This window comes from Leptodactylus fuscus, chromosome 6 (genome assembly GCF_031893055.1).
Source record: "Leptodactylus fuscus isolate aLepFus1 chromosome 6, aLepFus1.hap2, whole genome shotgun sequence".
Taxonomy (NCBI): Eukaryota; Metazoa; Chordata; class Amphibia; order Anura; family Leptodactylidae; genus Leptodactylus; species Leptodactylus fuscus.
The window spans coordinates 129,183,029-129,198,031 of NC_134270.1; the positions used below are offsets into that span (position 1 = coordinate 129,183,029).

Here is a 15,003-nt window from a genome sequence, read left to right on the forward strand (position 1 = left end):
TATAAGGCTAAAACTTCACAAAGACTTAGTCACAAGTCATAAAATCACAATGTCATGCTATTATGATAAATCTGGTTGCATTGTGAACCTGCAAAGTGCCACTACCTAAAAGATGACACAAATCCAACCTAAGTGCATACTACTATAATTGAGAAGGGCAATGCAACATTTGTCATCTTACAGTTGAGTATCCAAAAATGGCAGTGTGGTTTAACTCTGCAGTACTCCACTAATCTATACAGTACCTCACTAATCTGTACATTACCCCAATAGTCTCTACAGTACTCCACTAATCTGTACAGTACCTCACTAATCTGTATGGTACCCCAATAGTCTCTACAGTACTTCATTAATCTCTACAGTACTCCACTAATCTGTACAGTACTCCACTAATCTCTACTGTGCCCCACTAATCTGTACAGTACTCCACTAATCTGTACAGTACCCCACTAATCTATACAGTACCCCGATAGTCTCTACAGTACTCCACTAATCTGTACAGTACCTCACTAATCTGTACAGTACCCCAATAGTCTCTACAGTACTCCATTAATCTCTACAGTACCCCACTAATCTGTATAGTACTCCACTAACCTCTACAGTACCCCACTAATCGTACAGTACCCCACTAATCTTGAGTACTCCACTAATCTGTACAGTACCCCAATAATCTGTACAGTACTCTACTAATCTCTACAGTACCCCACTAATCTGTACAGTAATCCATTAATCTGTACAGTACTCCACTAACCTCTACAATACCCCACTAATCTGTACAGTACCCCACTAATCTCTACAGTATCTCAATAGTCTATACAGCACTCCACTAATCTTTACAGTACTCCACTAATCGCTACAGTACCCCAATAGTCTCTACAGTAGCTCACTAGTCTATACAGTACCCCACAATTCTCTGCAGTACCTCCATGTGAGAAATTGCTGGCATCCTTGGGTATTACCAAATGTGCCAAATATGAGGCTAATAATAGGACATTTCCACTACAGTTATTGTCTTAATATAAATGCTTAAAGCAAAATCCAACAAACTATTGTAATTTGATAAAATAAATGTTAAAGGTTATTGCAGAACATATCCTGCATACTCCCTTCCTCCAGCTGTAAGACGTACTTGATCATTAACCAGAGCTCAAGATGCAAGCTCTATGTGATTGACAAGTCTGAAAGTTGGAGTGGTTCACAGAATGGGATGTTGATTGACTACACAGTTCCCTCACTGAATACAGCGGAGATATTGGAGCTTCATGGCATTTTCTGTCAACCTGACTTAATGACTTTTACTGGGAATGGGCTCTGTGTACGCTGCATAAGATGGGGGATGACGTACAAAAGTAAAATATGAATATCCAGGCATCAGAAAATGAAATTGGTTTATTTCCACATTAAATCTGTCGCCAACACACATTGTCCTGAAATTGAAAAGCAATCCTGGTTGCTCCTGTCTAAAATAGAGGCTCAGCAATATAGCGGGTGTATAGTCAATAAGGACGCTGTGAGTGTTGGGATACAAGTGGCAACTAGCCCATGTCTTCAGATGTGCCCAAAATTTCAGAGCCAGGAAGCAAAGTGTAAACTCCTTCCGGGATTGTGTACTTGGCGAATTGGCGAAACCTTGCTAAAACCACATAGTATTAATACAACTTTCTTTCTTACAAAGTAGTGCAGTTACGTGTTTCTATGGAAAACTACTAGAGATGAGCGAGTACTGTTCGGATCAGCCGATCCGAACAGCACGCTCCATAGAAATGAATGGATGCACCAGGTACTTCCGCTTTGACAGCGGCCGGCCGCTTAACCCCCCGCGTAACGGCTACGTCCATTTTTTTCTATGCATCGGCTGATCCGAACAGTACTCGCTCATCTCTAAAAACTACATGTCATACCTCTGGTTGATGGGGTATGGAGGATCTTTGATAATCTGTAATATAGAGCCATACTGTCTCCATCTGCTGCAGACAATCCTGGCTTTGTCAGGTAGTATAGCTAAGGAGATATTCCTCAGAGGTTGTATGGTATCGTAACATGATAGAAATAAAGCTTGGATCCCACCCCGAGTGCACCAACTGCCTCATTTGCTTAAAGGGGTTGTCCAGGAATCTCAGTACTTGGGTAGGAGGCTCATGCTCACCTGTCCGCGGCACTCTGGTGTCCACCATTAGTGTCTGGTCCAGTGCTTGTGGGAAGCTTGTGCTGGCAGAAGTCCTTGGAACATGTGATCACTGAGGCCAACCAGTAGCCTCAGAAGCCTAAAGAAAGGAACTGGTATGTGAGTAACGTCACCAGTCCCTTTCCTGTGACCGCAGAGATTGGCCTTATTGGTCACGTGCGGCGAGGACTTGTGAGTATGAGGTTGTTTTTTTTTATATTTCACCTTCCCCAGCCTCCCTCCCAAGTATTGAGATTCCTGGACAACCCCTTTAAGGCTTCAAAGTTGTTTTGCTCTAAATCTGCAAAAGTGAAAGACATAACAAAGGCATGATATTTATCTCTAATGTGCCCTGTAACACATGGATCCCATAGACTATAATGGGGTCTGTGTGTTTTCCGTGCAGTTTCCGCACGAGTCTTGCGGAGAGGAAAGTAGTTCATGAAGTACTTTTCTCTGTGCATGTTCCGTGCGGACACCGCGCGAAAAACACACAGACTCCGTTATAGTCCACTCACTGCTTGTCAATGCATTTGGTATTCCGTTCAGGGGTCCCCAAGCAGACTCCCGAAACAGAATACCGAATGCAGATATGAACCAGGGTCCTGATCAGAAAATGGATAAAGTGCACATTGTTTGCCACATATGGCCACGTGCCAAAAATTTTACGTTTGGACCAGAAAAATTGGCAATAATAGCTTGGTAAATCCCCCCCGATATATAGGAAGCCTCTCAACTTTTGTTGCTGAGATTTGATAGTTAAATCTACAAATTTTGTCAACAATTTGCAAACTGAACTGCAATGGAATTATTGGAGAAAATTTACCATATGCTTGGGTGTTTCGAATTCCCACTAACTGCAGTATGACCCTAAACCCTAGGACCCTAAATCTAGACTGTAGCCCACAATAAGGATAAATCCGCAAGAGCCACGCTGCAGAAAAGTGAATGCAAATATTTCATAGATTATGCATCAAGCTACTTACATGCGGTTTTGCTATAACGTTGCATCTGCAGTGCTAAAAACATTTCCTAGAACTATTTCATTGTAATAAATGCCAAATTATAATTTTGCAAAATAAATGTTTAATGCACCAGCCAAGTTTCATGTAATGGCATTGTGCAGTGATGCTGTTGAGTGTTTCAGAGGGAAGTAGACGCCGCTCTCTCCACTTATCACTCTTGTAAAGCTCGGATATTAGGGATGACTGGATTTGACAGCTCAGATCAGAATACTGATGGTGCTAAGCTTTAAATGCTTTATGCTGTCTGTTAGTAGAGCGCAAGCCCAAAATATAACCCCTACGCAATGTTACTGTATGCACTAAGATGTGTTAAGGAGCAAATGTGCTGAATATGATAATTCCGCAGTTGTCAGGAGATTTGGCTGGAAAATCATCCACTATGTTCATAGATTTCTTACAGATTGTAATTAAAATGATAAATAATCCTAATTATTCTCCTGAAATGCCAGTTACTCCTAGATGTACGTGAAGCTTGGGGGACAGAGTGTCTTATTTCTGGTTGGGGGCTAGTTTCGGAAGTGTCTTAGGCTAAGCGCTGCCCCAGCCAAGTTCTCCCCCTCTTCTGGCACGCCAACCCTACAAAGCACATGACCTGATTTTCTTCCAGATTTGTTCAAGACTCTGTTTTTTCAAACTGAAAAATAGGCAAATGCTTTTTCCCTAACACTCTCCCCATTCAATCCTAGTTTTAGTGTCCCTACAAGGCTGAATATTGTGCTAATACCTCTTCCCCAGTCTACCCAGTCATCTTCAGAGGACGTGCATTGCAATACAGAGCACTAGATGGCTGACTACAGCAGTGCTCCCCAATTCTCAAATGTCCCCATATTTGTCACATGGAACAGAATCTATACTCATGATACATTATGACTTCCACTAGTAGGATTACATTGATTGACCAATAGCGTAACTATCCGCATACAAACAGAGCAGCCGTTGTGGGGTCGTCCACCAGCTAAAGGGGTCCATTTCCACTCATACGGAAGGTGCACTTACTCAAATGGTTAGCTAAATGGTATGTAGACGTATGGAAAATATAATACAATGCAAAAAGCATTATTTTTTAAATGTGTGCACTGTGACATTGTGTGGGTATGAATATGTGACATCATCTGACTATTATTACATCACTTTCTGCATTATCCCTGTATTGTAACCCTATACTGTGACACCATCTTCCTATTAGTACATCACAGCAAGCACTATCCCTATACTGTTATATATGTACATTATAACTATACTGTGACACCTTACTATTATTATTACACCACTGCATGCACTATAATATCATGGTGTACATTATCTATATATTGTGATGTCAATTCACTATTATTATATTATTTTCTGCACTACCCCTGTACTGAAACATCACTATGAGCATTATCCTTATACTGTGACATCACCGTACTGTTATTACATCACTGGTTACACTTTACCTGCACTGTAAGAACAATATGGACATTATTCCTATACAGCGACATAATCTACTATTATTACATTGCTGTGTGTCCTATCCTTAAACTGGTAAATCACATTGAGTAATACCCCTATAATGAGGTTATCATGTGCATTATTCTTGTACTTTGACATGTGTCTTACCTTTGGGAATTAGGGAGACCAGTCATGGTGGTTTCTGGACATGGTTATAGTGGCGTGAGCCCATTTCAAGTTTTTCTATGGGATCTCTATAGGTACTTGTTCCTGGCCTTACCCCCACCTTATCAAGTAAATGGAGTCTTCCAGTTAGAACAAGTTATCCCCTTGGGGTAACTTGCAGATCGGTGGGTTTACCACTGCTGAAACCCCCATTAATCCCTTAAAGGTGTGTGAATTTTGGATACAACCAAGCACTTGTACACAGCTATCTCTACGGCTGATCCAAGTTGACAAGTTTAGTTTGCCAACTGGGGATCAGAGGACCCCAATTTCTTTCATTAAGACCTATTCTGTGGACATGCCATAAATGTATGGGAAGTCTGAGAACCACAATGGGATGGGTACTAGGTCTTACATGCCTTGTGATGACAACCTATGCACCGCATATTGCTAAGTTACTCTCATGAATGACTAGATCTAGCAAGTACTTGCATATATAGTGTGAATTCAGGTTAAAGAAATGGAGAATCTAAATGCCATGGAAGGGGGTGTTAAAGGGAAGGGGGAGGATAACAAAATACTGATGTTTTACCTAAAATTTTGTGGGTTATGATCAAGGCACGGAGGCCTTCATAAGACACATAACACACTCATAGCATATGACCATAACAAGCTGGAAAAAAATGAAGGCTAGACAAAAAACCTGAGCAAAATGGGAGAACATAAAAAATCAAAATGTCAGACACAAAACAAATAAGGCAAATAGCTTGAAGGGGAAGAGAGGAAAATATTAAGACAAGATGATGGGGTATATTGTGAAGAATATGCCAGTGAACATCTGTTGACAGAACATATAAAAGATCTGGCTTATTAAAAATGCATTGAGTTGAATCTGAAAGTGGCACTTGTTTCATTACTATGCCAATGTCACTGCGGAGAAGGCTGCGCTATAGTGAGCAGCCAGCAGAGGGCGCGCCGAAGACATCAGTTAACCTGTGACTGGTAACGCTTCCATGGACTGTTTAACAAGGTCTGGGCTCTGATGAACAACATTTGTACACACCGGATGATCAGTGTCAAGCATGGCCTGTCAACACAACCCGACAGCCGGCAAAGAATATTGACAGCGTTTTCTCCTTCATTCGTGTCAGGCAATAACTGCAGCAAAAGACCTTAATAATATCATTTTAATCTTCTTATTTTCCCTTCCTGCTCATTCCTCGGCGCCGCTGCTGCTTTTATTAGGGAGATTTCATTTGTGTATCTCTGGACTAACCAATAAGCAGATATATAGGCACAATTATTACATCCAGTAATTCCTAGTATTATCTGATTTGTCTAAGGATTTTTCCAAGGTGCGGTATCAGTCTAAGCATGTAAATGGTAACTGGAAGGGAAACCGTATATTAGCACAATACCAGTGTGTATCAATAACAATAGAGGGTTGTGCAGGGAACATCCCTGGCCATTAGCTGGATGCTGAAACTCCTGGCAGTCAGCTCATGGTAGCTGCCAGACCTAGCAAATAAAGCAGTACACAGCCCCATTCACATTGCTGTGCCTACTTACTACACAGGGATATTCTTTGAAACAACTTGCCTGTCTCTGGCACCCTAGGCGGCAGTCCTGAGAAGTCTATGTGCCCTAATATGGCATATGGAGAGGGGATGGACAACCCTTTAGAGAGACGTCCATGTGACTGATGTCAGGATCTGCCTTAGATCTGAACTATGTTAACTTGAATTTTCAGGACCTGTAAACCTTGGACTATGACAATGCCTGGTACAATGCAGGATTACATCATCTGTGAGCCAACATCCAAGCATTGTGGAAACTAGAAATGATTCAATACATCTGCAAAACTCCAGGTAGCCTGAACTATAAAAGGCATCACAGAGATCAATGGGCTGCATGTGTGTCCTATTAAGTGTTACATGACATTTATACAATGATTTAGAGATAGAAGATTATATAACCCAATACACACAGGACATCACAAAGTAACATTGAACATCTAGAGCATTTAAGGGCCACAATTCTTGGCTTTTATAAAACCTCCATACATATGGGTCTTAGCGGACCCAGTCATGGACCTGGACATGGTTTGCTTACTTTCCAGTACACTATAGTTTGTCTCGATTGGTAATTTATGTAAATGAGCTGCAATACCGCATGAAACCTGTGGTCGGGTATGGTGCTATTTCAGGAAAAAAAGGAATAGTGTTTGAAAGCTATTCCTGGACAACCCCTTTAACTGAGGCATCATATGAGGTTCTGTAACAGGGTGTCACCTGTGGCAACAGGACCTGCACGAGACATCTACACCCTATGGTTAGGCTCATGTTCTTAAAGTAATAGAAAGGGACATTAAGTCTGTGCCGTTAAAGGGGATGTTCAACATTAGCTGCTTGTGTCCATATACATTGGCATATTTGTCTATGGATTGTATCTGCTATTGCAGCTCCATCTATTTCACATCACTTTAGCCAAGCTACAATACTAGAATATGGATGGGTCTGGTGCTTTTTTAGGAAGGAACCACCCCTGTACTATGTTCTACTATTCCCTGCATTCATCTTTTTCAGGATGAGGAGGGCTGTAGTTTTTCTCCATTATGTCAGGGACGTATGATCACTACTTTCTATCACATGAGATCCCATAGGGAATTAGTAGCTGTTTTCTAGTCTTTGCTTTTAAGGATAAAGTCCTTAGGCTATGACCCCATGTAGTGAAACGTAGCAAAAAAACACTGCGGAAAAACGTGATGGGAATGCATTTTGTCCAAATGTGTTTTTGCAGAGTTTTCCACTTCGGACGTTCTCCCCTTATTATACCTATAAACCTATATAAAATTTTCAAAATACAGACTACTTTTTTCCAGGAACAGCGCCACAATTGTTCATAGGTGGTGTCCGGTATTGCCACTCAGTTCCATTACATTGGAAGAAAGCAGCCATTTCTTTCTAAACCTGGACAACCTCTGAAACAGTAAACATAGATAAGAGGACCTCATTTCACCCTCTAAACGGTGTGACCATTCTTGGCCTTTATTCATATCAGATATAGGTTATTGTCCTAAGATAACAGATGAGAAACTCCATGTCACTTAATGAAGACACCCATTCCTATACATAATTCTCAGCAGTAAAGCCACCATATAAATACATGCCAGTTTGCCCAGCTGGTGGTTTTCTGGCTATGAAACTTCCCAATTATATGACAGTGCCCCTGGCAAGATGTTCTAATCCAAAACACAGAGATATAAGGCAGCAATTCTTTGAGAAATCACATCTGCATTCAGTCCACAGAGTGCAAGCACAGAACGCAGGAAGGTTCTACATAATGCATAAAGTCCAGCTAAAGGCAGATGCTGAGGAATCGCTTGCTGCAAGCCAGTATATATCGCCAGTCAGTAACACCGGATGAACCCGGGTGACTCTTACCTGTGACAATAGGTTGGTGACACAGGATGGAATGGACAGTTATCTGTATTTATCATCCTGTTCTTATCTCACGAGCCTCCTCTTTCTCCGCTAGCACATTTTCCCCGCAGCTAAAGTGCTCCTGGGCAGATATTAACAAGGTAGAGTTTGTCTAATTCTAATTACTAAGTACCGAGAACCCCTGGCGGCCATATGAGCAGTGTTTCTCCAAAATGTCCTGTCCTCTGCTAGCAATGGAATTCAATCCGTAGCCTGGAAGGACCTTTCCAGCATCTGATCACCTGGCTCAAACCAGGAGGCACGACAAGGCAAGACGGAGTAGGTAGACGTCCATGGATCTTCGAAATACCATCCAAAAACTGATGGAATGTAGACGAACCTTCAAGACAGTTTATTGCTGCAGCTCGGTAAATCTTCAGGAGTCGGTCAGACCCATGATGGACCACGAACAAGGCGACAGGAGGCAGAGCGTTAAAATCAGATAAAAGCTGATGCAAAGGAGAAATAATATTGTGACAATAATTCTCTGCAGAAACCAAGCCAGGAATGAATGGGAAGGAAAAGCTCCCAGCTACAGTGTGCGAAATAATACAGGACAGCAGCAGCAAAGCCAGAATCCACTCTGCTGCTATTCATCGGGAGCTGAGCCGAGTCCAGGCGCGCACACACACACACACACACATTGCCTCAGGAGAATAGAGGAATCACAGATGCAGCGAGTACCTCATCTACACTGCACTGTACCATCCCTGCCTCCCCCCCCCCCAGCTCTATGGGGGCTGCATGCTACTGTGTGCAATTTAACACACTTCAAGGCATCCTGACAATACTGACTGTAATACAGCAAGCACATTTATCAAGATAGTAAAGAGGTGTATGGCATACTGGATTAACCATGCACTGACGTAACAAGCACATTGCAAATTCTGTGCAGGTCATACCAGGGTACACGACACGAAACATATAATTACAGAGACAGCAGTAACATTAACCAGGACTTGTAACTAATGGACCTATGAATACATCTGATATGCTGCATGTGCAAAATGCAAAGTGTGAATGAACCGTTAGAGAGGTGCCATAGTGTATTACGGTATGTCATGATGTTTCTCAAAATACAGCACATGTTGGCGCGCCACCAGAGGTGTAACATAAAGCTCCGAGCCCTGACACGAAGTCTGTACAAGCCCCCCCCCCCAACTATATCATTATATATACACTAATATATATTGGGATGAAACACCTTTTGAATCCCTAAAGGCTTGTTCACACGGGGAGCGGTGGGGCAGATTTTGACCATATTTTGACTCGGGGAGCCAAGTCAAAATATGGTCAAAACCCGCCTGCCACCATGTCGCGGTTTCCTCCACCCCAGAGCCGGCTCAAATGAATGGGCCGACGCTGGAGGCTGCGGCTGCCGGGCGGAAGCCGCGGCTTAGCGAGCTGCAGAATCCGCCTGAAGAAAGGGCAGCTCGCATCTTTTTTTCCGCTATTGGAACGGTAGAAAGAATGCTAGTGGTCTCCATAGACCACCATTGTAAAGGGGCGGATTATGACTTGGATTCCGCTGTCAAAATCCGCCCCTTTGGCCCCGTGTGAAAAAGCCCTAACACTTCTTTGCTCAACTGCACCCCCTCAAATTACACCCCTGAGCCCCAATGCAAAATCTGTAATAGAGCCCACACTACCCAGGTGCTATATGTACAGGGTGGGCCATAAGTATGGATACACCCAAGGTCTCTGGATCTTACTCACTTGGACTTCTATCTCTGGGGCCATTCACACATTGACAATTCAACACAATGGGCAGCACTTTGAGCACATCCTTTAGTGGTTTACTGTCGTTGCTCCATGTCACAAACGTGTCAATAACTCGATAATGAATAAAACTACATTAACAATTTGCACACCATTGTTTTTCTTATGCAATTCTTCATGTGTTTGATGCGTCACATGACCCTGTTCCCATTGAAAAAAGTAAAGTTGAATTCAAAATGGCGGCTTTGCAGTTGACTGCAATGGGCGACACCCAGCCTCAAATGTACTAATATGCCACAAATGGTAAGGTGAGATCAGCAAACACTTCCATTTTATCTGGATGTATCCATACTTATGGCCCACCCTGTATAATATTGGTTGTGTTTTAGGCCTTTGGGACCCCTCTGGCTTATGAGACTGTTACAATTGATAAATTGTGGCCACTATATCATCGCCCCTTATAGCTAGCCGTGCACATTCATTTTTTTAAATTAGTTTTAGTGAAAATTGTGTACTGAAGCACACAAAATGCCACATTACCACCCCAGTCAGTCCACAGCCCACCCACCGTATAGACACCACAAGGTAGACCCATTAAACTGGTTCAATAAAGAGGATAAATACGCAGAACATATATAATACAGTACAAATTGATTATCGATAGGCAGAAACATGCAATCTACAAATCAATGACATGAGGAAGAACACATCACGGAATGATGAGAGGTCATTGATACTCCAGGGGTCTCCCCGCCCCTCACGGTGTAAATCAATGTACGGCGGACCGCAGTGAGGGAGCCGAATACTGAGTTACAGAAGAACTGCACCATGTCCCCCACACCTTAGGAAACTTCTAAGGGCAACCTCTCCCTTTATATACAATCTAATTAAAGGGCAGAACAGAGTTAATGATCTTCTTCTTGGCCCTACTGCAGCTCAGTCCCACTCATTTTAATGGGATGAAAATATGGCATAGCCATGCGGGAAGAAGAAACAAGCCATGTTTTCAAAATCCTGCACAACCTCTTCAAAGTCTACTTGATGATGCTTTCAGTAGGATAGTTTTGGGCTCGGTTATGAATGTTGCATTCGGTTCAGGAGCTTAAAATTGTGACGTATGAAGCAGACCAGTGTTTGTAACTTGACTAATGAAAATGTGCTAGAAGAGCCGAGTGGCTAAACCCCATCCTTACTTACCACTAACCCCTGCAAGAAAGACATGACACAGAAGTTGGAAGTAAAGGCCACAGCGGCATTTATTAATTACACCTTCACACGACCAAACACAATAACCATACATTAGCAGAAATGACATCACCACCTTATTAGCATAACTTTGCATACATTTACATAAGAAATTACCGAACCTCTACATTCCAAATAAAGAACTCCCCCTCCCAAATCAACAACCTCGAAAATGTGAACACATCCCCTCCAGAAAGGAGGTGCCTCTGAAGGCACGAACACCAAGCCACCGTCACAACCTCCGATTATTACCCCCGGCCGTGATCCACCTAGCCCAGAGGCACCGACATCGGGGAGTAAAAGATCCTGGATACCCTGACCACAGGACCGTTATCCAGCCTGGTTCCCTTACCAGTATCCAAACTCCCAAGTGGGTGGAGCTAACCCCTATGTCGTCCACCCCCATTGTGCCTCTAAAGACCTCTCCTGTGCACGCCACAACGAGTGCGTGTGACCCCCTTACACACGCTTGTCTCCCCACACTCGCACAGCACGCTCAATCTCATCTTGTATACCCAGCAGCCAAATATCCTGACCAACTGCATTCAAGTGGACTCCGTCCGACCAAAACAGTACCGGGGAGGGCCTCTCCAACTCCCGATGTCGCACCACCAGGCCACCATTTCATGCCACAAAACGACCCACAGCCCGATTAACCTTCGCCCTAGCCCGATCAATGCCCGTTACCGACCGGGCATGCCTCCACCGAAGGCTAGCCACCATGTCTGACCAAACCAAAAGAAGACCCGGGAAAGAAGACAACAGGTGCAGGAGATCCAACTTTATGTCTCGCATAATCTCCCTGGAAGCCCTCAACCCAAGGATATTCCCCCTGCATGGATCACAAGCACATCTGGAGGCCTATCCATGTCTGCATAGTATTGTACCACAGATAAAAGACGCGGCCATAACAGACCCCGGACACTCAACCATTTAACCTGGACCAAGGATCGAGCGAAACCCAACTGCCTTCCAGAGGGCCGGACATCAGCACGCAATCCTCCCCAGTGTACGTAGAAATGGCTGATGACCCATACCAGACACGGAGACAGACCTGTAACACAACCAAAAACAGAAAAATAACACCCAATACAATACCCTACAACCCCCATGGGCCACCCCCTTCCACAATTTACAAAAGCTGCGGGCACACATACAGGCGGAAACGGTCGGACTCCCACCTACCAATACGCTTGATGACCTCATCAGGCAGACCCCACCTAGCCGCCAATCCTGAAAGAGTGAGAACAATATTCCTTGGAAGGGAGGCCTAATGCCTCCAAGCCACGCCGCAACACCTGGATAAACTGAAAGCGGGACAAACAGGACAGGTCCCCATGCACCAAAAAGGCTACGCCCCCTTGAGGGAGCCTCGCCATAAACGACCGAAAACAAGCCACACAGGCAAACCTCCGAACACGGCAAGGGGCGCAAACGCACAACCAAGCCCCTACCCAACTGATCGGTCTTAGACTTCCGCACCCGGCACGCAAGATCCCCATCAGACAAAACGCAGTCAATCAAACACAAACCCCCTGAGCGCCCCCGAGACGGAGACACCAACTCGGACACCCTAAAAGCCCCGAAAAAGCTAAGGAAAAAGCGAGTCTGAACAAGACCTCCTCGTAATCCCCAAACCACACCCGATGTAGAACCCCCAAACAACCGAACCAGAATACTAAAAGACAGAGGCCGCCGCGAGTCCTGAAACCCAGACCCCCTCCAGAAACCCCTGACCGCCTGGCGAACCAGGAAGGACTTAGTAAAGTTCATGTAGCCCTAAATTTAAACCAAAAAGCCAACGCGGCCAACTTCCTAGACAAAACCGCCGGCGAGATCCCTTCACTAAAACACAACCTCACAAAATACAAAACAGACGCATCCCAGTCCCCAGGAGCCACATCACCATGCAGAGCCCATACCAAATGCTCCCATTTGGCCCAAACACTCCAATAACTCCGCCACGTGGCGTCCCCCAAAGACTGCCTCACCAAAGCCATAGCCGTCCTCATACCAGCCGACAGAGCTCCTCCGGGCAGGCAATGCCCTCCAAATCCGCTTACGGCGCCACCTCCCAAAACCTGTCCCAATGGAAACGAGAAATGGAGTCAGCAATCACATTCTTAGAATCTGGCAAGTGCACTGCCACAAAATGCGCATTTAACTCCAACCCCTGTAAAACCAGCCTGCGCAACAACCTCACTACTGGCGGCGAGCTCGCCGTCTGTGAATTAATTGCCTGCACCATCACAAGATTATCACAAACAAAGTGCACGCGACGGTCACGCAAGCGCTCCCCCCAAATCACAGTCGCTACAACAATCGGAAAGAGTTCAAGCAGGGCCAGATTCCTAACCAACCCTTCCTGACACCAAGCATCGGGCCACCCCCCACAGCACCACTGACCCTGAAAGTATGCCCCGAAACCGAAAGCCCCAGAAGCGTCCGTGTACAACTTAAGATCGACATTAGAAACTGGCACCGCCACAAACAAAGAACAGCCATTGTACTTTGACAAAAACTCCGCCCACACCACCAAATCCTCCCACAAATCAGCCCCCAAAGAAACAAAATGAAAGGAATGATGGACGCCCGCCATGGCCGCAGCCAGGTGCAGACAAAACCCCCCCATGGGCATAATTCTACAGGCAAAGTTAAGATGACCCAGCAGGGACTGCAGCTCCCTCAGATGTAACTTCCTCTGGCGCACCACCCTCTCAACCAGCGCCCGTAACTCCACCAATTTATCCTCCGGGAGCCGACACTCCATCCTCACAGTGTCATTCACAATCCCCAAGAATTTAACCTCCGTAGCAGGCCTCTCCGTCTTTTAGGGTGCTAACGGAATGTCAAACCATTGGCAAATACTCTCCATGGTCTGCAATAACAAAGGACACACCCACATACCCGGGGGGCCAATGAACAGGTAGTCGTCCAAGTAGTGCAGCACCACCCATTCCAAAAAGGTGCTGAATTCCTCAAAATAAGCGCAGGAGATCGAGCACCCCATAGTTAGACACAAATCGACAAAATACTGTTCCTGCCACTTGCACCCCATCAGAAGGAAGCTCTCCGGATGCACCGGCAAAAGAAGGAAGGCCGACTCAATGTCGGTCTTGGCCAGCAACGCCCCGACACTGTAACGCCGCACCCAAGCCAAAGCTGCGTCAAAGGACGCATAAGACACAGTGCACAACCCCGGGTTGATGCCATCATTAACGGAATCCCTATGCGGATAAGGGAGATGGTGGATGAGACGGAAATTGTTAGGTTCTTTTTTAGGTACCACCCCCAAGGGAGACACCCACAAATTTTCCAAAGGAGGTCGAGTAAACGGCCCCGCCATACGACCAAGTTGTACCTCCTTCCTCAATTTCTCCCGGACCACCTGGGGATGCGCCAGCGCCGAAGCCAAATTCTGCGGTTCACTGACAATGGGTAAAGATCCTAATATTGTTAAAAAAACATTTAACATGAAATATATGCAAATTGATACCAAGATGGGAATAACCAATCCCCGTCCTGATCCCTACAGTCTGGATATACGAGAACAGCCGAGCAGTGTTGCAATACCTTGTTCTCATAACTCCCACAGAGGAGAATAGGAGAAATGGAAACAACATAGTGCAGTTGAGCAACACTGTTTCTGTATCTTCACAGTTATGGAAACATTGTAGATTTGCTACGCTGTTTCTGTAACTCCTCTTCACCTCTATGGCAATTATCTGAACAGCATAGAGCACTTTCAGCTATTCCCATAACTCCCACCTTA

General features: G+C 44.8%; 1 protein-coding gene across 10 annotated transcripts in view; it reads right to left on the reverse strand.

The window, feature by feature from the left end:
* Nucleotides 1-15,003, reverse strand: part of SRCIN1 (SRC kinase signaling inhibitor 1) — a 304,218-nt gene that overhangs the window by 173,615 nt on the left and 115,600 nt on the right. The window contains exon 1 of one of the 10 annotated variants that reach the window (XM_075278232.1): nt 8,229-9,017. The exons of the other annotated variants lie outside the window; for them this stretch is intronic. The gene's annotated coding sequence lies outside the window, so the exon portion shown is untranslated. Of the gene's footprint in view, nt 1-8,228; nt 9,018-15,003 lie in introns of those variants that run through there. 10 annotated transcript variants of the gene reach the window in all.